General features: G+C 45.7%; 1 protein-coding gene across 6 annotated transcripts in view; it reads right to left on the reverse strand.

Annotated features, from left to right (window-relative positions):
* The window catches only part of B3GNTL1 (UDP-GlcNAc:betaGal beta-1,3-N-acetylglucosaminyltransferase like 1), a 995,378-nt gene that overhangs the window by 499,187 nt on the left and 468,629 nt on the right, over positions 1 to 27,562 (reverse strand). The window lies entirely within an intron of this gene.

Genomic DNA, 27,562 nt, shown 5'->3' on the forward strand with positions numbered 1-27,562 from the left:
CTGGTTTGTTGAGTGATATATCCCTTAGAGATACGGCTACCATCTACTGCCGTAATGTAGACGGGACATGAAAGTTCACAGACCGGCAGATGAAACTTGTCTACCGCAGCTTGAGTGATGAAATTCCCCGCTGCACCACAGTCTACCAACGCAGTTGCAGATTGGAGTCCAGCCGCCGTCTCTAAGGTCACAGGAAGAATGAGATCTTGGGTTGAAGGAGCTTGCTTGAAAGATCCCAACTTGACTCCTCCCTTACAAGTCAGGATCTGGCGTTTCCCGAACGCACTGGACAAGAACTTATTTGGTGGCCTACTGCCGCACAGTAAAGACACAGTCTCTCACGGAGTCTCCTTGACCGCTCCTCAGCAGTTAAGCGGGACCTATTAATTTGCATAGGCTCATCAGAAGGTGGAGGCTGCAACTGTACAGGAGGTACCATTCTTGGTTTGTGACACTCAGCACGAGTACGCTCATTGTTGCGTTCGCGGATGCGAGAGTCCACCTTGATACATAGGGAGATTAGCTCGGGTAATTGCTCAGGAATATCACGAGTTGCCAGTTCATCTTTTATCCTCTCTGAGAGTCCATGCCAGAAGGCTGCTACTAAGGCTTGGTTATTCCACTGGATCTCTGCGGCTAGCGTCTGGAACTGGATGACGTATTGACCCATACTGCGAGTCCCTTGACGGAGCTGGAGAAGATCTGCGGAGGCTGAAGTTGCACGACCCGGTTCATCGAAGATGCGTCTGAAGATGGAAACAAACTCGGCATAGTTGTTCATCAACGGGTCGGCACGTTCCCACAGAGGAGACACCCAGCTCAGGGCTGATCCAGAGAGCAGTGAGATGATATAAGCAACCTTGGATCTTGGCGTGGGAAAATTATGAGGTAAAAGTTCAAACTGGACTTCACACTGGTTGAGGAACCCACGGCATAACTTCGGACTGCCATCATACCTGCTAGGCACAGGCAAGTGCAAACGAGATACAGGAGCAGATGCAGCCGGAGAAGAAGAAGAACCCCCAACACTGGCATGTGCAGGGGTAACAGGAACTGAAGGTGCAGGCGCACTTAGCAGAGATTGTTGTAACGTATCAATCCGGGAAGACATCCCTTGCAGAAACTGGAATATCTGCTGCTGCACAACCTCTTGTCCATCCAAACGGGAGACCAGATTTTTTAAGGCCCCTGACCCCACACTCTGACCACCGTCCGAGTCCATCGGTCCTGAACTTACTGTCAGAGACGGTTTTGTTTGTGTCCCCGGAGGGGGCGCTAGTGGGTCAGTGGAGGTAGGTGGAATGAAGTGAGGAGGCTGTACTGGGTTTCTGCGCATGTGCACAATGTAGATTTATTAATAACAGAAAAGTCCAGATAATAATGCAGCAGAAAGTAAACAAACGAATACAATGGAAATGACAATGGTAACGGCAATGGTAATGGCAATGGAATAGTATGGTTTGAAACTGAAAGTCTATGGCAGAGTTTGTAGCATGGAAATGAAACCGGAATGGTTAAAACGTGGAGCCAGCAGAGATAGGAATAGTAGTAGCAAACCTGGTAGCAATGCAGGAGACGTGGTGTTAATGTCCACTGTGCTGGTGGAAAGCACAATCAGCTTGCAGGCTGAATCACAGGTGAGTTGTTAGAATGCACCTGGATAGGGAGTCTCTACTGCTGATGGCTGGAGCACACTGCAGGTGTGGAAGGTGTGAAGCCAGAAAGGTATTGCTGTGGTGCTGGTGCTTGTAGTTCCACGGAGTAGCAGATACAGGAGAATATCCAGGAACACGGAGACACAGGGGAGTATCCAGGAACACGGAGGATCAGGTGAATATCCAGGAACACGGAGGAACAGGATAACAGGTCCAAACACACGAGTCGCAGGAGTGACACAAAGTTCAGGACAACCTCTGACTCACCCAGCAGCTCCTGATATACCCCCTGACCGGCAGGCATTGGCTGGAGTGAGACAAGGGGGTGCGGCCAAGCTCCGGATTGGCCGCCGCACTTACACTGGGGAATACTGTCATGGCGGCGCCCATGCCGCGGCCCGGCAGGGACGCGGCGCACTCACACGCCCGTTGACTCCAGAGGCGCCTCCAGGCCCGCGGCGACATCCATGAGCAGGGCGACAGGTGACAGCAACATGCAGTGACCCCAGACGGAGTCCGCTCCGGCGGACCGACATAACAGTGGTGAGTCGATTCCTGACATACAATTTGTGAATTGCAGTTAACACTGGCTCCCTCTCTTGGGGGGAAGCCCGCAGGGCCGTCTGTGAGGGGGCATCTTCTCACAGTCCAGCTTGTTTCCCTGAGACACAATATCTATTGCCCAGGGACCTAACAGGGAGTGAACCCACTTGTGGCTGAACTTACGAAGGCGTGCCCCCACCGGGCCTAGCTCTGCCTGTGGAGCCCCAGCGGCATAGGTGGATTTTTGTAGGGTTGGGGAGGACTTCTGTTCCTGGGAACTAGCTGTGTTGATCCCGGCTCTGACAAGAAAGGACGCACCTCAGACTTTCTTGTTACTTTATTCGAAAGTCTGCATTTAATAATGTCGTGCTTTCTTAGGCTGTGCAGGAATATAAGGCAAACTAGCAGAATTACCAGCTATAGCTGTGGAGACCAGGCCCGAGAACCCTTCTCCACACAATCCTCAGCCTTCCATATGCCTCTTAAGTCTGCATCATCTGTCCAATGCATATTCTACAGGACACGTCAAGCAGAGATCGACATAGCTTTGACTCTAGGACCCAGTATACTCATGTCTCTTTGGGCATGCAATATAACTATATATCTATCACTTAAGACAGCATCTTTAATATATTTACTAGGGTCTCAATCTCTGATAAGGTACCTGTCCACGCTGCGACAGCGCTATAAACCCATGCCGACACAATCACCGGTCTGGGTAGTATACTAGAATGTGCACGCTATCTGCAGGATCCCTGAGAATAGCAAGTGCTACCATCTGTGCAAACAGGACACCCTGGGGGAAGATTCTCAACACATCCTGGCCCTAGTGGGGAAAGGATACAGCCTGAGAATTCTCTTGTGGGAAGCTGCCGTCTCTTGTCTGGAGATTCCCGCTCTTTTTCCTCATGAGAGGAGGGAAATTTACCTCAGCATTCTTCCCCTTAAACATGTGTACTCTTGTGTCAGGGACAGATGAGTCATCAGTGATATGCAAATCATCTTTTATTTCAATAATCATATATTGAATACCTTCTAGCCATCTTGGCTATAACTTTGCATTATCGTAGTCGACAGTGGAGTTAAACTCCGTGTCGATACCAGTGTTTGTTATTTTGGATAGTGAGCATTGTGAGACTCTGAAGGTCTCTGTGACATAGGGACAGACATGGGTAGATTTCCTGTCTGTTCCCTAAACATTTGTGCAATAAATTCACCTTAGCACTTACACATATCCAAACAGGTGTCGGCGTTGTCGACGGATACACACTCTCACACACATATCCGCTCTATCACCTCCTTAGAGGAGCCTTTTACATCAGACATGTCGACACACGTGTACAGACACACCACACACACAGGGGATGCTCTATTTGAGGACAGTTCCCCCACAAAGCCCTTTGGAGAGACAGAGAGAGAGTATGCCAGCACACACCCCAGCGCTATATAACCCAAGTATTACACTACAACTCAGTGTTTACCCAGTAGCTGCTGTATATACAATTTTTGCGCCTAAATTTATGTGCCCCCCCCCTCTCTTTTCACCCTTTGTGTACCAGGATACTGCAGGGGAGAGCCTGGGGAGCTTCCTTCCAGCGCAGCTGTGAAGAGAAAATGGCGCTGGTGTGTTGAGGAAGAAGGCCCCGCCCCCTCAGCGGCGGGCTTCTGTCCTGTTTCTGACTAAAAATGGCGGGGGTTTTACACATATACAGTCACAGACTGTATTATGTGTATTTTTATGCCAAAGGTATTTTTATTGCTGCCCAGGGCGCCCCCCCCCCCCAGCACCCTGCACCCTACAGTGACCGGAGTGTGTGGTGTGCTGTGGGAGCAATGGCGCACAGCTGCGGTGCTGTGCGCTACCTTAATGAAGACAGGAGTCTTCTGCTGCCGATTTCATCGCTTCTCTTCTGTCTTCTGGCTCTGCAAGGGGGACGGCGGCGCGGATCCGGGAACGGACGATCGAGGTCAGGCCCTGTGTTCGAACCCTCTGGAGCTAATGGTGTCCAGTAGCCTAAGAAGCACAAGCTAGCTGCAAGCAGGTAGGTTTGCTTCTCTCCCCTCAGTCCCACGTAGCAGTGAGTCTGTTGCCAGCAGATCTCACTGAAAATAAAAAACCTAATAAATACTTTCTTTCTAGCAAGCTCAGGAGAGCCCACTAGGAGCACCCAGCTCTGGCCGGGCACAGATTCTAACTGAGGTCTGGAGGAGGGGCATAGAGGGAGGAGGCAGTGCACACCAGATAGTACCTAATCTTTCTTTTGGAGTGCCCAGTCTCCTGCGGAGCCCGTCTATTTCCCCATGGTCCTTACGGAGCTCCCAGCATCCACTAGGACGTCAGAGAAATTAGTTTATATATGAATGAATAGATTCACAAACAACGATATCACACATATAAAATAGTAAACAAGCTTTAAGATTGCAAACTTTAAGTACATTAGTATCTCATATAGGCAACTGCTATTGGGTATGGTGCTGCAGCACATATGTTATCAGTGCTTATTAGTATAAAATGACAGACATTAAAATAATAGTCTCTCCCAATACAATTGATAACTCTCTCACTGGCGTCCCAGTGAGGTTAGTACAATAAACTCCGCTATTTGTTAAGCTTTCAAAAGTACATGCATTTGGTGGTTAGTGGGTTAAAAGCGGCTTGCAGTCACAGAAATGCATAGATATTTACCACTGTGCTGGTTCCTGTATTGTAGCAATCCAGCGTCCTTTGCAAAATGCACTTGTGGTGATATCCTTTTGGAAAAAGGTATGCAGTGCCATTTTTAAAAGCTGAATGCTGGCTGCACTCTCTGTGTGTTTGCACTTTCCATGATTTATCCAGGTAGAGTGCAGAGCTGGATATAACAGGTAACACCGTCCACCGCCGCATAGCCAGCAGACGCTGCTCCACACTGAGAGGCAGGAGAACAGTCAGGGGAAGTCCACGTGTATGCGGCATTGATAAAGCTGGAGAGCAGAGAGCGGCGAATCCAACAACGCAAGAAGCAGACAGAAGGAGTAAGCGTCAACCGGTTTCATCTCCCAGCAACCTGAAGACTCTCTCATGATATGTCACTTCCTCCTTCTGCTCGATATTTATACCCAAATAGCAGATAAAATTAAATTCAGGCGAACTGGTTAACTTAATTAGCCACACATAATCACTAGAGAACATTTCATGTGTCTAATGTAGAAGGTTTTTTTCTATGTAAATGTATACATGTCTCACAGTGATTAGTAAAAGCAACATTTAGTAAAGCAACACTTTATAAAACAAATAAGTAAAGCCTGCAGGTGAAAAACAATCGCCAGACACGAATATATTCCTAAGTAATCACAATTTTAATGAGCTTCACCGAGTACCTGTGCACATAATGCTTTTAACATTCAATGTTTAATATAATATCCAGTAAGGTATCTTTCATGGTTTAGATCAGTGATGGCTAACCTTGACACTCCAGCTGTTGTTGAACATATCCTAGCAAGCCTTGCTACAGTTTTGCTATTTGGCCATGCTAAAACTGATGCAGGGCTTGCTGGGATGTGTAGTTCAACAACAGCTGGAGTGTCAAGGTTAGCCATCACTGGTTTAGATCATATTACATCGGCTGTACTACAATATACACGTTAGCCTAATAGTTTGCGCTTATACCTGATGTGGAATTTGTATATAATTGAAACACTGAATCTCCACAACAACACTAAAGAAAACACACCTTCATCTTCCCTGATATATCACTTATACCCCTTTCACACCGCACAAATAACCCGGTATTGACCCGGCATATTGCTGGGTCGACACGGGTCGGCGTGCGGTGTGAAAGGGGCATTGCCGAAATCGCGGGTGGACTGACCCGGCAATTCAACCCGGGTATAAAGCAGTGTTATACCCGGGTTAAATACTGGGTCAGTGGCTGCATAAACGGGCTCCCGGGTTGACGCGACACGGGACCCGTTTACTAGATGGGAGAGGCGGCGCGGAGATGAGCTCATCTCCCAGCGCCGCCTCCACCTGTGTGAAAGGGGTATTAGTGATTAGTGATTTTAAACACTGATGTAGAGCCACTAATTACAACTATGTACACACAAATGTATCCAAGTGTGTGCACATAGAAAAATACCCAACATTATTAATCTAAAGAAGTGTAGTCCAGTGCTTCATTTAAACCTTGTGGATGTAAAGTATCCAATTTAAAAATCCAGGAGGATCCTCCAATGCATAATCTTCTAAACCTGTCACCCCATCTCTTGGTGCTGGTGAATTGCCCTACACCAACAATGGTTAAAGACGCCGGATCTCCATTGTGTACCCTAGAAAAATGGCGAGAGACGCAATGAGTTTGCAATATCTTTATAATGATCAGTCTATGTTCTCTAAATCTGGATATAAGTGACCTAGTCGTTCTTCCAACGTACTGTAATGAACATGAGCATTGTAGGATATAGACACAGTATTCTAAATTGCAATTAATATACTGTTTAATTTGATGTATGCTTCCATTCGTGGTGGAGGTAACTTGTAATTACCTATTTTCCATGTATTTTCATGTCAAACAAACTGGTTTATTGCAACAATAATTGCTCATTGGTTTCCTAGGTAGCCATGAAGGCTTTATTTCAGTTTCTAAAGGTTTGCGATAACTTGGTGCTATCATTTCTTTAAGGTTTGTATTTCTTCTAAATATCACCAGTGGTTTATCTGCTAAACATTTGTTTAGAACTGGATCTTGCTTAACAAGATCAAAGTTGGTCTGAATGATTCTCTTGATAGCAGTGGATTTGTTATTGAATTTTGAAATAAATTTTACCAAATCTTTAAAGTTGGTATCACTACACATGTTGCTGGTGACACTTTTCCCATGTTTATGTTTGTTTTTAGTTTTAGCCTTGTTCAGCTCATTATTTACAACTGGTTCTGCATTTATAGATTCCAAAAGAGTAGCTCTAGGAATGGAGTTCTCATAAAGCCATGCTTCCTTCAATAAATGATATGGATACCCTCTTAATTCAAACTTTTTAAGCATATCACAAACTTGAGTCAACTGTACAATTGCGTCGAAGACATATAATTTGATTTTTTGGGGATATTATTTACCCATGGTCTGTGATGACCACTGGAAAAATGTAAATAATTACCAGATCCACTGGTTTTATATAGTTCGTAGATATAACAACATAATTTTGAATTGAGAATGTGATATCTAGGAAATGCATGCTCAAGAAATCAAAATTATCAGTGAACTTCAAATTATAATTATTATTATTTAGATCATTTACAAAACCAAGTGCTTTTTGTTGACCACCCTCCCAAATAATAAACAAGTCATCTCTAAAATGGCCATAAAGGACCAGGTTCTCTCTATATGGACCTCTCCAGATGTCCTCCTCCTCGGAGCGGCCCAAATAGCGATTCGCGAAACTTGGCGTGAATCTGATCCCTATGGCCGTCCCAAGGCGCTGTAAAAAATATTCATCGTCAAATAAAAAATCATTGTGAGTTAAAATGAAAAGAATGGCTTCCAAAATAAAGTCACGTCGTCCCTGGGTTATCTAAGAATCTTTTTCCAAGTAATATTTAACAGATTCAATTCCTTTCTGAAGAGGTATATTAGTATACAAAGATTGGACATCAAGGGTGAGGAAACCCCATCCTCTAGTCCATTTCTTATCTAAAATGTTACGCAATATATGTTGAGTATCTTTTATGAGATTCCAAATTGACGACGTGGCCCTGCAAATGAAAGTCAACAAAGTGAGAAAGATTTGATGTAAGTGAACCCACCCCCAAAATTAATAAGTCTACACAGTGGTTGTGTTAAGTCCTTATGTATTTTTGGTAAATGATAAAAAAAAATAGGAGCGATGGGGTGTGAGGGAAACAAAAAAATAAAATTCATCCTCTGATATCACATTCTCCATTTTAGCTTCAAGTAAAATCATTTTTAATTCCATGTGGTATGAGGTGCTGGGATTGCTCTGCAGTCTGATACAGGGGTATATTCAATAAGAGTCGGATCCATTCTGACATGCAGTTGTCGGATTGAATCCGACAACCCCTATTCAATGGACGGCCAAATCCGACTGTCGGATTTAGCCGTACACAGGGTCCTGTCAGGCCGCTGCTGTCAGCGGCTGCCAGAGACCGGCGGGTGTGAGCGGAAGGGGCTGGCTGCGGGGGACATGTGTGGAGCGGCGAAGGGAGGTGCTGCAGGGAGAGAGGTGCTGCGGGGAAAGCAAAGATCGGCGGCCGGCGGGAGGGGCTGGCTGTGGGGGAACATGTCTGTGGCGGCAGGGGGAGGCGCTGCAGGGAGAGAGGTGCCTGGCTGAGGACGGCCAGGCACCTCTCTCCCTGCAGCGCCTCCCCTTACCGCCGCAGACATGTCCCTCCGCAGCCAGCGCCCCCTGCTGCCTGTCGATCTCTGCTCCCCGTCACCCGCAGCACCGCTCCTCTCCTCAATCCGACTTATTTTCAAGTCAGACTGAGTTTGTCGAAAAGGGGGACAAAGCAGATTTGGCCCCATTTCCGAAAGAAGCACGTGGATCGGCATCTATTCCGCTGATCCACGTGTTTTCCGACAAGTCGGGAATTCCCGACTTGTCGGAAAAAATCAGCCCCTATTGAATAGGTTGGAACCCCTTCCGACCTATTTCTGTTGGAAGCTGCCGTCTTCCCGACAAGACATCAGCTTCCGACAGTTATTGAATACACCCCATAGTGTTCAGTATCAATTGTCTGTACGCTTCCTTGCTGTAATTAGCTCTAGTCTGCAGAACAATCTCCCCCATCCTCCTGCCTCATCAGCCGGGCTTATGACTAGCGAGAGGTCTTCCTTAAAAGTTTTCAATGCCTTTAGTTCTGACTTAGTCAGATTTTATAAATGATACACTGAAGATCTCTTCCAGTTTCTATCTGTTTTTTGACATAGAGATTTGAAATCCTGGAGTGTTTTGTTATAAAAAAAAAAACTGTAATAGCAGAACTTTGTTGTTCCAGTGGGAAGACGTTTGACTTTTTCTTAAATCTAGGATAGGTCAACTCTGAATGATTGGCATCAATATCAAACAGCTTGAGTTCTATATTATTACCTTCTTGAAATAATCCTTCTAATGTACATAGACTATCCTTGTCAGACTCATCCAAAAGGATAGGGGTACACTCTTCAGTAGAATTATGTTTTATCATGTTTTTTTTATTGTAAAAATAGGATTTTAAATACCTACCGGTAAATCCTTTTTTCGTAGTCCATAAGGGATATTGGGGACAGATTAGTACGATGGGGTATAGACTGGTCCAAAGGAGCCAGTGCACTTTAAATTTCTTCAACTGGGTGTGCTGGCTCCTCCCCTCTATGCCTCCTCCTACAGGTCAGTTATAGGTAAAACAGTGCCCGAAGGAGAATTACATACTTGATAGAAGGAACATAACAATAATAAGTGTGTTGAGATTTACACACCAAAACATAACCGGGCCAGCAACGGCTAGCAACATCAACAGCTGAACAGGTAACACCTAACAGAGACCCTGCAGAAAGTCACCATACAGAGGCGGGCGCACAATATCCCTTATGGACTACGAAAAAAGGATTTACTGGTAGGTATTTAAAATCCTATTTTTTCTAGCATCCATAAGGGATATTGGGACAGATTAGTACGATGGAGATGTCCCAAAGCTTCCATAACGGGCGGGAAAGTGCGGAGACGTCTGCAGTACCGCCTGCCCAAACTGGGTATCCTCTGTGAACAGGGTATCAAATTTGTAGAACTTCACAAAGGTGTTCTTTCCCGACCAGGTAGCGGCTCGGCACAGTTGGAGGGCCGAGACTCCACAGGCAGCCGTCCAGGAAGACCCCCTCCGATCTCGTAGAGTTGGCCTTCAGAGACTGTGGAACAGGTAAGGCTGCCGACACATAGGCCTGTTGGATAGAAAGCAGAATCCAACAAAAAATAGACTGCTTTGAAGCAGGGCAACCCTTCTTCTGCGCATCATAGAGCACGAACAAGGAATCCGTCTTTCTGATCCGAGCCGTCCTCTTGACATAGATTTTTAAGGCTCGCACTGCATCCAATGCCTCCAGAGGGGCAGAAGTGCCAAAACTGGACGGAATCACAATAGGTTGATTCAAGTGAAACGCGGAGACTACCTTTGGCAGGAACTGCTGTCTAGTCCTGAGCTCTGCTCTATTCTCGTAAAAGACCAAGTAGGGATTATTACATGATAAGGCCCCTAATTCTGAGACACGTCTAGCAGAAGCCAGGGCCAGTAACATCACCGTCTTCCACGTGAGGTACTTATCTTCTACCGTCATCAGAGGTTCAAACCAGGAGGACTGTAGAAAGCATAACCCCACCTCCAAATTCCAAGGTGCCGTAGGCAGCACAGGTCTGAACTTCTGGTAGGAGAGCCAACTTCTTCTGGAAGAAGACGGAAAGAGCTGAAATCTGGACCTTAATGGATCCAAGACGTAAACCTTTATCCACTCATGTCTGCAGGAAACAAAGGTATCTCCACAAGTGGAAATCCGCAGACGGATATGTGCATTCTCGCACCAAGAGACATATCTCTGCCAGATATGATTTAGTGTTTTGACGTCACAGGTTTTCTGGCTTGCACCATAGTGGCAATGACCTTTTTGGAAAGCCCTTTGTGAGCTAAGATGTTCCGCTCAACTTCCATGCCGTCAAACGAAGCCGCTGTAAGTCCGGGTAGATAAAGGTCCTTGCTGAAGATCTCTTCTTAGCGGCAGAGGCTAAGGGTCCTCTATGGACATGTTCAGAAGAGCCGCGTACAACGCTCTTTGGGGCCAATCTGGGGCAATCAAGATTGCCTGCACTCTTTGATGCCTGCTCCTCATAAGTACCCTGGGGATCAACGGCATCGTAGGAAATAGACCAGCTGGTAAGGCCAAGGCATTGTCAGCGCATCCACTGCGCTTGCCTGAGGGTCTCTGGTTCGTGAGCAATAACAATGAAGCTTCTTGTTGAGGCGAGAGACCATCATGTCGATCTGTGGGGAGCCCCACCTGTCGATATGTTGAAACACCTGATGGTGTAGTCCACACTCCCCTGAGTGGAGATTGTGGCGACTCAGGAAGTCCGCTTCCCAGTTGTCCACCTCCGGGATGAAGATTGCGGACAGTGCTCTTGCATTTCTTTCTGGCCAGTATTCTTGACACTTCTCACATGCAGGTTGTTTTTTGTCCCTCCTTGTCAATTGATGTACGCCATAGCCGTGACGTTGTCCAACTAAACCTGGACCGCCCGATCCCTGAGTAGAGGGAAGGCTTGAATCAGAGCATTGCAGATGGCCCGAAGTTCCAGGATGTTGATCGGACGGCCTCTTGGGCAGACCACCTGCCCTGGAACTGCGCCTCGTGGGTGACAACTCCCCATCCTCTCAGACTCGCATCTGTTGTGAGGAGGATCCAATCCTGAATCCCAAAGCGTCAACCTTCCTGCAGGTTGAAAGACTGTAGCCACCACAGGAGTGAAATCCTGGCCTGGGGTGACAGCCGAATCATCCGGGGCATCTGAAGATGGGAGCCGAACCACTTGTTCAGGATATCCAATTGGAACGGTCTGGCATGAAACCTTCCGAACTGTATCGCCTCGTACGAGGCCACCATCTTTCCCAGCAATTTTATGCAAAGATGAATGGAGACTCGAGCACCATGCGAACCATTTCTTGAAGTGTTCTCACTTTTTCCTCTGGGAGGAACACTTTCTGTGCTACCGTATCCAGGAGCATCCCCAGAAACAGGAGCCGCTGAGATGGTTCCAGGTGGGACTTCTGCAGATTGAGGATCCACCCGTGGTGAGACAGAAGTTGGATAGTGCGATCTATATGGAGCAGTAGAAGCTCCCGGGAACTCGCTTTTATCAGATCGTCCAGGTATGGAATTACGTTGACCGCCACCTCCCCCTCCTCCAGATCTGGCATCTCGTCATTAGAGTCAGACTGGAGAACATGGGGCAGCGTACATTTCTGTGAAACCAGCAGAGAAGGCTGAGAAGCTGGCCTGAGGTCTGAATTATGAATCATAAAATCGATACATTTTTCAAAATCTTGACTGGCAGTAGCCAGTTCAGATGATATATCTGTAATCATCCCATTAATGGAGTCCAGCCACTCTGGCTCTTGAGCGCTGTTTCCCTGAGAAGGGGGGCTGCACTGTGTACACATCAGAGACTCCCCAGAGAAGGGGAAATCTTTGTGCTACAGGACTGACACATCACTTTCTTGCCTGACATACTGTACAGTGGAACACATACAAACACACACAGGAACAGATTAAAGAACACAGTAACCCAGAAAGCCTGTAAGGATTGAGACAGAGAAGGAGAAACCAGCACACCTTGCCTCTACAGCTAAATAAATGCTCTGCCGTATATACATATATAATATATTGCTCCACCCCACTACAAACCCCCCTTGGTACCAATCAAGGTGCTTTTTAGGGTCCTTCAGAGGAGCAGCGCTCCTGTGCAGGTAGCCTGGTACATAATGCAGCAGGAAATGGCGCTCTGAGCCACTGGTCGCGCACTCCGGGAAGCCCCGCCCCCTCAATTGTGCGCGGCATTCCCGCTATATATTTAGACTGGCAGTCTTCAAACACACAGAAAACTGGGTTAAAACCCCTTTTCTGTTCCAGCGCCAGTGTGCGTTGTGCAGCGGAACACAGCAGCCCCAGCGAAGCCATGTGCCCGCAACGTCTTAGTGCCACCCTCTGAACCGGGGACCAGCTAACCGGGATCCCGATTCTGTACTCATCACTCAGCGCGTCTTCAGCTCTGTTTAGGGGTGGAGGCATGCTGTGGGAGTGTGTGCTCACCGGGCAGGGTGAGTGAAACAATACCATCAGGAGCTTAATGTCCTGTCAGCAGGGGTACAGACGACTAACCCTTGCAAGAGGTTGGTACCGATCCCCACCCCCCATAAGTCCCACGATGCAGGCAGACTAGTGCCAACTAATCCTGCCTGAAAATAAGAAACTAAAAGAAAAATTGAAGAAAACTCTCTGGAGCTCCAGAGAATGCACCAGGCTCCTTGGGCACATTTTTCTAAACTGGGTCTGTAGGAGGAGCATAGAGGGGAGGAGCCAGTATACTCTGAAGATGTTTTAAAGTGCCAAGCTCCAATGGACCCCATCTATACCACATGGTACTAAGACCATCCCAGTATCCCCTAGGACATTAGAGAAAATAATAGAAACATCCAGTGATACCAGTTCACTGGAAGTCCAGCACTATTCCTTCTATGTCTGACTGGTCTGCGCAGTTGGAGCACTATATGGTCATGGATGACCTTATTTCCTCTCTAAAAATTAGAAGCCAGGCCTTCACTGCCACCTGGCTCCCTTGGTTGGTTTATAAAGAGTCAGACCATTATAAAGCTTTACACTAATAGGTAGCGAGAAGTCCTCTACCTCTGCTATCATTGAAGCTTCTGCCCTGTCTTGCTTTCTTCTTCTTGTGCTATTCCTTTGCTTTCCTTTTCTTTTGTCTTTCCTTTTTCTCTACGTTAATATTTTCATTGTGGCAAACTTATTGTATGATTGTACCATGGGGGTAATTCCAAGTTGATCGCAGCAGGATTTTTTTTTAGCAATTGGGCAAAACCATGTGCACTGCAGGGGAGGCAGATATAACATGTGCAGAAAGAGTTAGATTTGGGTGGGTTATTTTGTTTCTGTGCAGGGTAAATACTGGCTGCTTTATTTTTACACTGCAAATTAGATTGCAGATTGAACACACCCCACCCAAATCTAACTCTCTCTGCACATGTTATATCTGCCTCCCCTGCAGTGCACATGGTTTTGCCCAATTGCTAACAAAAATCCTGCTGCGATCAACTTGGAATTACCCCCCATGTTTTATATAGATATATGTTGATCATACTGCAGATCTCAACAGATTGTTGTTCGAGTGATTTATCCTAGATATTTAACTTTGTGTGAGATTCAAAGATTTTGTTATATGTTACTTATTCTACATAGTGTTTACCTGTAAAATCCCAATAACATTTATTTGCAAAATAAAAAGAATAAAAAATCTATAATCAAGTTACAGAGTAAAATATTTATTCTTTAGTACCAGTTATTTATATAGTGCACATATATTCCACAGCGCTTTACAGATAAAATATTTGGCCATTCATATCAGTCCCTGCCCCAGTGGATCTTACAATCCATATTCCCTACCACATGTACATGCACACACATTCACGCTAGGGTTAATTTTTGACGGGAGCCAATTAACCTACCAGTATATTCTAGGATTGTAGAAGGAAACGGAGTACCCAGAGGAGGCCTACACAAAAACGGGGAGAATATACAAACTCCACAAAGTAAAGGTGCATACACACGGAGAGATTTTAACTATGAGAGATTTTGACTGAGCGTTTTCCCTTGAACTGGCTGTAGGAGATTTTGACTAACTTTTACAGCGATTTTGACTAACTTTATGAGCGATTTTGGCTACGGACGATTTTGGCTAACTCATTTAAGCAAGGGGATGCTTTTTATTTTCCAGCGCCCTAGCCAAAATTGACTTGCCTGCACAGTCTATTTTTAGAAGCGATAGCGACCTGGCGGGGACGCGCATCGCTATTGCTGGCTGTGTACACACAGAGCGATATGCACTAACTTTCTGAGTGATTTTGACTATATAGTCAAAATCTCTCAGCTATATCGCTCCGTGTGTATGGACCTTTAGGGCCATGGTAGGAATCGAATCCATGACCTCAGTGCTGTGAGGCAGTAATACTATTACACCATCCGTGCTGCCTTACATAAATCATTATGAAAAGCAGACTTTGCAAAAAATGGCTTTTTCATTTAAATACTTTAAATCCAAGAGGTATGTACCTATTCACACATCTGTGTTTTCCCACTCTGTTCTCAGATCGCTAGCTGCACTCAGCAAAGGGATCACTGTTCCCTATAAAAACCTAAACAGCATCTAAAACTGGCAGAGACAGATGCTATTCCTTCATCATCACCCTGTTATATACTGCCGACATCTAAAGTGCCTGCATTAACAGTTTTCATTGTATGAATTTTCCACTGCAAGGAAATATGGGGACATGCTACTTGGGAGAAGGTAATGCCCAAATCTACTCCGAATGTTTGTGCCATAGCATTTAAGGTATAAATAAAGATTACTGGATTATTTTTGTTTTATTTTAAATATGAAACTTTTTTCTTTTATGCAGATCAAACTTCTGTGAAAGTTTATTGATGAAAGAATTTGCAGAAGATTAAAGATCTTAAGATCTGTTAAAGAAGGGGCTCTTTTATATAAAAATATGTGCAAGTAGTTTCGTATAACACAAAACTTTACAGTTACAGAGGGGTCCACGGTTATCTTGACTAGTTTTCTGCGCCTAGGCACAACATGATTTATTAGCATAAACCATTCATCTATTGTTCTCAGCTACAATACAATACAGAGAACAATACAGCAGGGGATTAAGTAATTACAGCAGGGGATTAAGTCCGACTGGCCAGTCTCAGTTAATCCTATTAAAAGTCAAGATAAATCTGGACCCATCTGTAGTAGCAGTAGAAAAGGCAAGTTCAATTAGCTGATTTGTGTATTTATTTCTATACTAAATAGGTTTCATCACTAATTTGTGATTGCACCCCTATGAAATGCAAGCAAATAGGAGAGTGATCATTACCGAATCATGGAAACAGAAATTGTGATGCTTCTCCAGGGACATCATGGCTAACTAAATTGGCTTCATAATGTGTTACTCTTTTAGTGACCCAAGCAGTTCTTGTTATTTAGCAGACACCATAAAATTCAGGGAGTGATCACAGTGCGGTGTGTCTGTACAGTGATTTCTGCTGTCACTAACCTTCCTGAAACCATGTCCACCTCTAACCTAACCCCTTTACTTCCTATTTCAACCAATTACACATACTACAAACCTGTACGGTTTTACTGCACCAGACAAAAACTGCATATTTTTGACTTACCAAAGTCGGTTTCCTCCCCACAAGTAAAAAACAAAGTGAAACTAAATCAATGTGTGCCAAAGTCTATTGGGATACAAATATACAATTAATTATGCCAGATTACACCCTGAGCTCTTTCCAATTTTAGCTCAAAGTAGGCTATTTCTTTAAATATCAAAAATACACTAGTCATTCCTTTTAGGATCACTGAAGCCTAAAATGTATCCTATAATCAAATCATAAAAAAAAATAAAAAAAATCTGCATTTAATACAAAGTAGATGACCTATCTTGGCATCGTCTAGAATAAGCAAAAAATCTGAAACTTTTCTCTTACACTGTCCTGAATAATTATTCAAGACTAGTCTTTGAATAGTTATGAATTGGTAGCTCTCTGAGCTACTTATTTACTGTGGATTCTCTGAATATTTTTCTTTTTTTATGCACAAGGCATCACATTATGTCTACACGTTATGATTTCTCCTGAGAGATGCTGGTAATTGTTATTGTAAAAGCATTTGGTTTCATCTCTTCAGTCAACGCTGTTGACAACAAAACAAAAGTTAAAATGTGAAAGAAAAAAATTATTGTAACATAAGCATAAACTATTGTGTAAGGGAGTTGTAGAGAGATGCAATTTTTCCTTTGATTATCAGATATTTGCTGTTCAATGGAGTTAGGAGTGGAACCTAACTAATTACTGTTATACAGTTTACAAAGTTAGGGGGGGGGGGGGATTCAATTAGTTCCGTTAATTTAACGGGGGTGAAAAAATAAGAATTTACTCACCGGTAATTCTATTTCTCGTTGTCCGTAGTGGATGCTGGGACTCCGTAAGGACCATGGGGAATAGCGGCTCCGCAGGAGACTGGGCACAACTATAAAGAAAGCTTTAGACTACTGGTGTGCACTGGCTCCTCCCACTATGACCCTCCTCCAGACTTCAGTTAGGATACTGTGCCCGGAAGAGCTGACACAATAAGGAAGGATTTTGAATCCTGGGTAAGACTCATACCAGCCACACCAATCACACCGTATAACTCGTGATACAATACCCAGTTAACAGTATGATAACAACTGAGCCTCTCAAGAGATGGCTCAACAATAACCCTTTAGTTAAACAATAACTATTTACAAGTATTGCAGACAATCCGCACTTGGGATGGGCGCCCAGCATCCACTACGGACTACGAGAAATAGAATTACCGGTGAGTAAAATCTTATTTTCTCTGACGTCCTAAGTGGATGCTGGGACTCCGTAGGGATCATGGGGATTATACCAAAGCTCCCAAACGGGCAGGAGAGTGCGGATGACTCTGCAGCACCGAATGGGCAAACTCTAGGTCCTCCTCAGCCAGGGTGTCAAACTTATAGAATTTTGCAAACGTGTTTGACCCCGACCAAGTAGCTGCTCGGCAAAGTTGAAGAGCCGAGACCCCTCGGGCAGCCGCCCAAGAAGAGCCCACCTTCCTCGTGGAATGGGCTTTCACTGATTTAGAATGCGGCAGTCCAGCCGCAGAATGTGCAAGCTGAATCGTACTACAGATCCAGCGAGCAATAGTCTGCTTTGAAGCAGGTGCACCCAACTTGTTGGGCGCATACAGGATAAATAGCGAGTCAGTCTTTCTGACTCCAGCTGTCCTGGAAACATAAATTTTCAGGGCCCTGACTACATCCAACGACTTGGAAGCCTCCAAGTCTTTAGTAGCAGCAGGCACCACGATAGGTTGGTTCAGATGAAAAGCCGATACCACCTTAGGGAGAAATTGGGGACGAGTCCTCAATTCTGCCCTATCCATATGGAAAATCAGATAAGGGCTTTTACATGACAAAGCCGCCAATTCTGATACACGCCTGGCCGAAGCCAAGGCCAACAACATGACCACTTTCCACGTGAGATATTTCAATTCCACGGTTTTAAGTGGCTCAAACCAATGTGACTTTAGGAAATCCAACACGACGTTGAGATCCCAAGGTGCCACTGGAGGCACAAAAGGGGGCTGAATATGCAGCACTCCCTTAACAAAAGTTTGAACTTCAGGTAGTGAAGCCAGTTCTCTCTGGAAGAAAATCGACAGAGCCGAAATCTGGACCTTAATGGAACCCAATTTTAGGCCCATAGTCATCCCTGACTGTAGAAAGTGCAGGAAACGGCCCAGCTGAAATTCTTCCGTTGGGGCCTTCCTGGCCTCGCACCACGCAACATATTTACGCCATATGCGGTGATAATGGTTAGCCGTTACTTCTTTCCTAGCTTTAATCAGCGTAGGAATGACTTCCTCCGGAATGCCCTTTTCCTTCAGGATCCGGTGTTCAACCACCATGCCGTCAAACGCAGCCGCGGTAAGTCTTGGAACAGACAAGCCCCTGCTGCAGCAGGTCCAGTCTGAGCGGCAGAGGCCATGGGTCCTCTGAGATCATTTCTTGAAGTTCCGGGTACCAAGCTCTTCTTGGCCAATCCGGAACAATGAGTATAGTTCTTACTCCTCTTCTCCTTATTATCCTCAGTACCTTTGGTATAAGAGGAAGAGGAGGGAACACATAAACCGACCGGTACACCCACGGTGTCACTAGAGCGTCCACAGCTATCGCCTGCTGGTCTCTTGACCTGGCGCAATACTTTTCTAGCTTTTTGTTTAGGCAGGACGCCATCATGTCCACCTGTGGCCTTTCCCAACGGTTTACAATCATTTGGAAGACTTCTGGATGAAGTCCCCACTCTCCCGGGTGGAGGTCGTGCCTGCTGAGGAAGTCTGCTTCCCAGTTGTCCACTCCCGGAATGAACACTGCTGACAGTGCTAACAGGTGATTCTCCGCCCATCGGAAAATCTTTGTGGCTTCTGCCATCGCCGTCCTGCTTCTCGTGCCGCCCTGTCGGTTTACATGGGCGACTGCCGTGATGTTGTCTGACTGGATCAGTACCGGCTGGTTTTGAAGCAGGGGTTTTGCCTGACTTAGGGCATTGTAAATGGCCCTTAGTTCCAGAATATTTATGTGAAGGGAAGTCTCCTGACTTGACCATAGTCCTTGGAAATTTCTTCCCTGTGTGACTGCCCCCCAGCCTCGAAGGCTGGCATCCGTGGTCACCAGGACCCAGTCCTGTATGCCGAATCTGCGGCCCTCTTGAAGATGAGCACTCTGCAGCCACCACAGCAGAGACACCCTTGTCCTTGGAGAAAGGGTTATCAGCCGATGCATCTGAAGATGCGATCCGGACCACTTGTCCAACAGGTCCCACTGAAAGGTTCTTGCATGGAACCTGCCGAATGGAATTGCTTCGTAGGAAGCTACCATCTTTCCCAGGATCCGCGTGCAGTGATGCACCGACACCTGTTTTGGTTTTAGGAGGCCTCTGACTAGAGATGACAGCTCCTTGGCCTTCTCCTCCGGGAGAAACACTTTTTTCTGTTCTGTGTCCAGAACCATCCCCAGGAACAGTAGACGTGTCGTAGGGACCAGCTGTGACTTTGGAATATTTAGAATCCAGCCGTGCTGTTGTAGCACCTCCCGAGATAGTGCTACCCCGACCAACAACTGCTCCCTGGACCTCGCCTTTATCAGGAGATCGTCCAAGTACGGGATAATTAAAACTCCCTTCTTTCGAAGGAGTATCATCATTTCTGCCATTACCTTGGTAAAGACCCTCGGAGCCGTGGATAGACCGAACGGCAACGTCTGGAATTGGTAATGACAATCCTGTACCACAAATCTGAGGTACTCCTGGTGAGGATGGTAAATGGGGACATGCAGGTAAGCATCCTTGATGTCCAGTGATACCATGTAATCCCCCTCGTCCAGGCTTGCAATAACCGCCCTGAGCGATTCCATCTTGAACTTGAATTTTTTTTATATATGTGTTCAAGGATTTCAAATTTAAAATGGGTCTCACCGAACCGTCCGGTTTCGGTACCACAAACATTGTGGAATAGTAACCCCGTCCTTGTTGAAGTAGGGGCACCTTTACTATCACCTGTTGTGAATACAGCTTGTGAATTGCCTGTAACACTGCCTCCCTGCCTGAGGGAGTGGTTGGTAAGGCAGATTTGAGGAAACGGCGGGGGGGGGGGGACGTCTCAAATTCCAGCTTGTACCCCTGAGATACTACCTGAAAGATCCAGGGATCCACCCGTGAGCGAGCCCACTGATTGCTGAAATATTTGAGACGGGCCCCCACCGTACCTGGCTCCGCCTGTGGAGCCCCAGCGTCATGCTGTGGACTTAGAGGAAGCGGGGGAGGACTTTTGCTCCTGGGAACTGGCTGTATGCTGCAGCTTTTTCCCCCTACCTCTGCCTCTGGGCAGAAAGGACGCGCTCTTAACCCGCTTGCCCCTATTGGGCCGAAAGGACTCTACCTGATAATACGGTGCTTTCTTTGGCTGTGAGGGAACATGGGGTAAAAATGTAGATTTCCCAGCTGTTGCTGTGGAAACGAGGTCCGAGAGACCATCCCCGAACAACTCCTCACCCTTATAAGGCAGAACTTCCATGTGCCTTTTGGAATCTGCATCTCCTGTCCACTGCCGAGTCCATAACCCTCTCCTGGCAGAAATGGACATTGCACTAATTTTAGATGCCAGCCGGCAAATATCCCTCTGTGCATCCCTCATGTATAAAAGTGCGTCTTTAATATGCTCTACGTTTAGCAATATAGTGTCCCTGTCTAGGGTATCAATATTTTCCGACAGGGAATCTGACCATGCAGCTGCAGCACTGCACATCCATGCTGAAGCAATAGCTGGTCTCAGTATAACACCTGTGTGTGTGTATATATAGACTTCAGGATAGCCTCCTGCTTTCTATCAGCAGATTCCTTCAGGGCGGCCGTATCCGGAGACAGTAGTGCCACCTTCTTTGACAAGCGTGTGAGCGCTTTATCCACCCTAGGGGATGTTTCCCAACGTGCCCTATCCTCTGGCGGGAAAGGGTACGCCATTAGTAACCTCTTAGAAATTACCAGTTTCTTATCAGGGGAAGCCCACGCTTCTTCACACACTTCATTTAACTCCTCAGATGGAGGAAAAGCTACTGGTAGTTTTTTCTCTCCAAACATAATGCGGTGGTACCGGGGGTAACATCAGAAATGTGCAACACATTTTTCATTGCCTCAATCATGTAACGTGTGGCCCTACTGGAAGTTACATTAGTCCCATCGTCGTCGACACTGGAGTCAGTATCCGTGTCGACATCTGTGTCTGCCATCTGAGGTAGCGGGCGTTTTAGAGCCCCTGATGGCTTTGAGACGCCTGGGCAGACACAGGCTGAGAAGCCGGCTGTCCCACATTTGGTATGTCGTCAAACCTTTTATGCAAGGAGTCGACACTGTCGCGTAATTCCTTCCACAGCACCATCCACTCAGGTGTCGACCCCGCAGGGGGTGACATCACATTTATAGGCATCTGCTCCGCCTCCACATAAGCCTCCTCATCAAACATGTCGACACAGCCGTACCGACACACCGCATACACACAGGGAATGCTCTGACAGAGGACAGGACCCCACAAAGCCCTTTGGGGAGACAGAGAGAGAGTATGCCAGCACACACCAGAGCGCTATATAACACAGGGATCCCACTATAAATGAGTGTTTTCCCTTATAGCTGCTTATTTTATATATACTTCGCCTAAATTTAGTGCCCCCCCTCTCTTTTTTACCCTTGTGTAGCTTGACAACTGCAGGGGAGAGCCAGGGAGCGTCCTTCCAGCGGAGCTGTGAGGGAAAAATGGCGCCAGTGTGCTGAGGGAGATGGCCCCGCCCCTTTTCCGGCGGACTTCTCCCGCTTTTTCTGGAATTCTGGCAGGGGTATTTTTACACCTATATAGCCTTCCTGACTATATATGGTGTAGATTTGCCAGGCAAGGTGTCTTATATTGCCCTCAGGGCGCCCCCCCCAGCGCCCTGCACCCATCAGTGACCGGAGTGTGAGGTGTGCATGAGGAGCAATGGCGCACAGCTGCAGTGCTGTGCGCTACCTTGTTGAAGACTGAAGTCTTCTGCCGCCGATTTTCCAGAACACTTCTTGCTTCTGGCTCTGTAAGGGGGCCGGCGGCGCGGCTCCGGGAACGAACACCAAGGTCGGGTCCTGCGGTCGATCCCTCTGGAGCTAATGGTGTCCAGTAGCCTAAGAAGCCCAAACTTCCACCAGTTAGGTAGGTTCGCTTCTTCTCCCCTTAGTCCCTCGCTGCAGTGAGTCTGTTGCCAGCAGATCTCACTGTAAAATAAAAAACCTAAATATACTTTCTTTCTAGGAGCTCAGGAGAGCCCCTAGTGTGCATCCAGCTCAGCCGGGCACAAGATTCCAACTGAAGTCTGGAGGAGGGTCATAGTGGGAGGAGCCAGTGCACACCAGTAGTCTAAAGCTTTCTTTATAGTTGTGCCCAGTCTCCTGCGGAGCCGCTATTCCCCATGGTCCTTACGGAGTCCCAGCATCCACTTAGGACGTCAGAGAAAGGGGGATATTCTTGAGCTTTAAACGTGGGGCTAATCCATTAAAGCCCCTTTTTCTTGCCCGTTAGTAATCTTTTTTCGGGCGTTAATCCACAGAATCTGGAATATGTTTCCAGACCAATTTGTTATCATGTTTGCCACAGGAAATAGGCTATTTATCGGGAATTATTTTTGGGTCTATTCAGACCAGAAAAGAAATCCCCTTTTAAGTGCAGCCTGTGGGCTGTCTTTGGGGGGAAGCAGTTCGTTTCTCGGCTGTCGGGATCCTGGCAGTCAGGATACTGACGCCGGAATCCTGACAGCCAAGGCAATCCCGGCGGTCGGAATCCACACTCGGCGGGTGGTCCACGCTACCCCCCTGAGCGGGAATAAATTAGTGTGGCAAGCAAACTGTAATTAGTTATAGGATATGCCGATTACTCAGCTGTTATTAATATGACACTTGTCAGCAGGTTCATCATCAGGGGGGTGCTGGGGGCACAACTGACCTGGGCTCAGCCGTTCTGACAGATAATGGAAGGCGGAGGGCCTGGGCCACCCACTGCTGCCCGCTACGAAGAGGGCCCCAGCTCTAAGTATTGAAAATGTCCCTCCCAAAATGGCCACCGCCTCAAAGGAGAGTTTTTTTTAATGCTAGAGGTGGCTGCCATTTTCAAAAGGCTGAAGAGGGCAGGCCCAAAATCACCCACCCCCTGCAGGGATCGCAGAACCGTATAGGCAGCTGGGGGGCTTCCCCTGACAACGAACAGAACCCCTGAGAACAGGTAATGTGGCATTGGGCATTTTTTATTATGTGGGCATAATGAGGTGACAGGGGTTTCACTGTGGGGGCATAGTATGGTGAAGGAAGCAACGCTATGGGGGTATAATATGGTGTCAGGTGCATTACTTTGTGGGGCATAATATGGTGACAGGTGCATAACTGTGGGGGCGTAATATGGTGTCAGGGGAATTACTGTGGAGGCTTATTATGGTACAAGGGGCATTACTTTGTGGTGCAAAATACAGTGTTGGTGAGAGTATGTGCACAGGAATTTATATATATATATATATTTATATATATATATATATATATACATACATACATACACACACACACACACACACACACACAAAAAGTATCCTAGTGCGCTAGTACTTTTAACACTGAAAATTCAGTGTATAGGGCCCAACGTTATTCTATGCAGCAATAGATATTCCTCCTTGAGGTCAATGTAGCGTGCACTGGAATGAACCCTCTCACCAAGAAATATCACCCAAAAAGAAAACCATTATTGGTCAAATATAGATAATGAATATATTTATTCACAGAGTAATAAAAGAATGGTAAAAACACATAGAAGAATTATCGGAATACCAAAATTCATAAACATGCCAGTAATGAGGAAATTACATACATCACACCCTCACTTTATCAAAGGTGTGAGATCAGGGTAGAATCCTTATGTACAAAGACACAATGAATATATATATATATATATATATATATATATATATATATATATATATAGAAAAAGTCAAACTGTCGGCACTCCAGGCGAATAAAGAAGACAACTGACACTTGTCAACGTTTCAGAGGCTGTGACCTCTTTTATCAAGACATCGTGTCAGTTGTCTTCTTTATTCGCCTGGAGTGCCGACAGTTTGACTTTTTCTACATTACACCCACCAGTGTTTGTATGGCACCCGGCAAAGCTGCTATGATTTGATGAGAGAGTGCCGGTCGTTTGTTCTGGATATATATATATATATATATAGAAAATTGTGGGGGAGCTGCCTATTTTGTCAGTCCCAGGCCCCACAATTTCTAATGGAAGCCCTGTCTGTCAGAACATATCAACTTCACTGTAGCACAATTGTTTTTGCAGTGTCTAGTCCTATTTTTTTATTTTTTTATTTGGTACACAACAGCTGAAACATCCACAGAATTCAAAAGCACATAAAAAAAACCTTTAGTAGCTTTATTTCTACAAGAATCCTTAGATACAGGAGCCCTTGTCACAAGTTCTTTTAATCTATACCATCACTGACGTCAGTCAACAATCTTTAACTCCTCTAGCTTTCCTTTATAAACCACTGTTTCTCAATATATGTACAACAGTATCATTTGCTTTTACGAAATTATCATTGCTGTTCTCAGCAAATGCCAAAGTTGTAAAATACAACTCGGTACATGTTATCTCATTATTATTTTTATTTTACGTGCTTAAATGAATTAGTTTCTGGGGGGAAAAAACAGTATACTAAGTACATCTGATTATTTTAACTTGATTATACATGTGTTTTCCCTATTTTCTTTTATTTTATAGCTTTCTTTCTATGGTTTGAGAATTGTTTTGTTACCAGTCTTTATCCTGTATATCAGATTGCGAGTGAATGGGACTCTCTTGGGAAGCAGTGACCTGTTCACATGTCATGTGAGGACTTGGCTGGATGTAACATGAAGTAAGGAGAGGAAAAGAGGTAAGCAGGAAACCAAAAATGAAGGAGTTTTATAGTGGAAGGAACAGGTTCCTCCACCAGCACAGAGTAATGTTGTGAGGTTCTTTTACTCTGATACAGAAATATTGTGGTATCTCTCATTTTGAGGTGAAACAAAGGTCATAAACAATATAATAGTCTATGACCCAAGAATATTGAAAATGTCAATTATTCCCCACAAACTATGTTTTTATGACCTGGACAGAGATATTTTGAAATGTTCCTATTTTCCAGGACATTTCTTATACTTCAGTGCAGTTGCAATGTGGAGGCTGGCAGAGGGAAACCCAAGAACACTGTACCTCCAAATGCTGCTTAATATTGCCGGGAGTCTGCGGGAACAGTAAGCTCTCCGGGGATCAGCTGGGTGTATATTACAGCCGCCGTCAGTACATAGCATTCAGCAGCATCCCTGCTGTATCCGCTCGTCGCCCCCAAGACTCATGTGTCACTGCCAGCTAACAGTCAACAGACAGCACTGGCCAGAGCAGGCAGAGGGGTAGATGTATTAATGGTCGATATGGGGTAAAGTGGTATCAGCACACGTTAGGTGTGCTGATACCACTTTTCCCCATATATGAAGAAGTAGGGTGTGAGCCTCTATCATTATCGGCACTGCTATATTTAAGATAGCACGATGATGTGCCGGGCAATGTACAAATGTTCAGTTGCACTGACCATTCAGACACCTGCAGCGATCGATTTTGACAGCTGCAAGTGTTGTTGCCCCATTCACAGCCACTATCTGTGGCTACAGGGCTACTGGCTGCATGGGAGATCTTGCGATAGTAGCAAAATCTCCTACAAGCACAGTGGAGCCGGCTGGAAGGATTGACACAGCGGCTGATGCGCTGTGGGCTCTGTCAGGGATTGGGGTAGTTTTCACTCCTCCGATCAGGCATCCGAGATCTTAATAGACCTCGCTGCTACTGCTTTGCCTCAGTAAAGAGGTGAAGCATGAAGCACTATAGCAGCACGATATGTGATCGCATAATACATCTCCCCCAAAGATCTGTGTGGGGACAAATAACACCAAGTGGAGCCACTGGTGGACTCCAGTAAGGTGTTGATGCCTCCACTACACCTCAAGTTTTTCCTTATGAAACAAGGGCTTTAGAGAAGGATTCGACAGCCTTCAGTACTTCTTCCCTGAGCTGTCTGAAGCAAAGGTCAAAGACGGTGTTTTTGTGGGACCACAGATTAAGAAAATCCTGCAGTGCAAGGAATTCCCAAAGATGCCTGCTTAGAAGGCGGAAGCTGCTTCGACCAGCTTTATCACAGTTGCTAGGAAGCACAATATGCACTTGGGTCAAAAACTGGTTAGATAATAGGGAGCAGCGCGTTGTGGTTAATGGATCTTTTTCAACTTGGACTGAAGTGCTAAGTGGTGTGCCGCAAGGCTCAGTATTAGGACCGCTATTGTTCAATATTTTCATTAACGACCTAACAGAAGGTCTAGAGAGCATGGTGTCAATTTTTGCAGATGATACCAAATTGTGTAAGGCTATAAATACAGAGGAGGATGCCGTGTCTCTTCAGAACGACTTAGTTAAATTAGAAGCATGGGCAGCCAAATGGAGAATGCGCTTCAACACAGACAAGTGTAAGGTAATGCACTGTGGTAACAAGAACAAAAATAACACCTACCTACTAAATGGGGTAATATTAGGGGATTCTGTACTGGAAAAGGACTTAGGTGTCCTCATAGATAGCAAGCTAAGCAGTAGTACCCAAAGTAGGACTGCAGCAAAGAAGGCTAATAAGATATTAGCATGCATAAAACGGGGTATTGATACTAGGGACGAGAGTATTATACTCCCGTTATATAAATCACTAGTGAGGCCACACCTTGAATACTGTGTACAATTCTGGGCACCGTACTACAAAAAGGATATCCTGGAGCTTGAAAAGGTATAGAGGAGGGCGACCAACTAATTAAGGTCATGGAGACGATGGAATACAAGGAAAGGCTTGAAAGACTAGGCATGTTTACATTGGAAAAGCGGAGACTAAGAGGGGACATGATCAACATCTACAAATATATAAGGGGACAATACACAGAGCTTGCGCGGGACCTGTTTTTGGTTAGATCAACACAGAGGACTCGTGGACACTCGCTCAGGTTAGAGGAGAGGAGATTCCGCACAATACGGCATAAAGGCTTTTTCACGGTAAGGACAATACGTGTTTGGAATTCCCTGCCCGAGGGAGTTGTAATGGCGGAATCTGTCAACACCTTTAAGAATGGGTTAGATAAATTCCTAATGGATAAGGATATCCAGGGGTATGGTGCATAGTCATGCATTATAGTTACTGTAAATAGGGATAAAATGCAACGGCTGACAGCAGCATCAGTCAGAAATTTTAGTCAAATCATCATGCATAGGAGACCAAAAATAGGTTGAACTCGATGGACAATTGTCTTTTTTCAACCTCAGATACTATGTTACTATGTTCAGGGCATCTTGGGCAATCACACGGCAGA

The sequence above is a fragment of the Pseudophryne corroboree genome, chromosome 3 (genome assembly GCF_028390025.1).
Source record: "Pseudophryne corroboree isolate aPseCor3 chromosome 3, aPseCor3.hap2, whole genome shotgun sequence".
Taxonomy (NCBI): Eukaryota; Metazoa; Chordata; class Amphibia; order Anura; family Myobatrachidae; genus Pseudophryne; species Pseudophryne corroboree.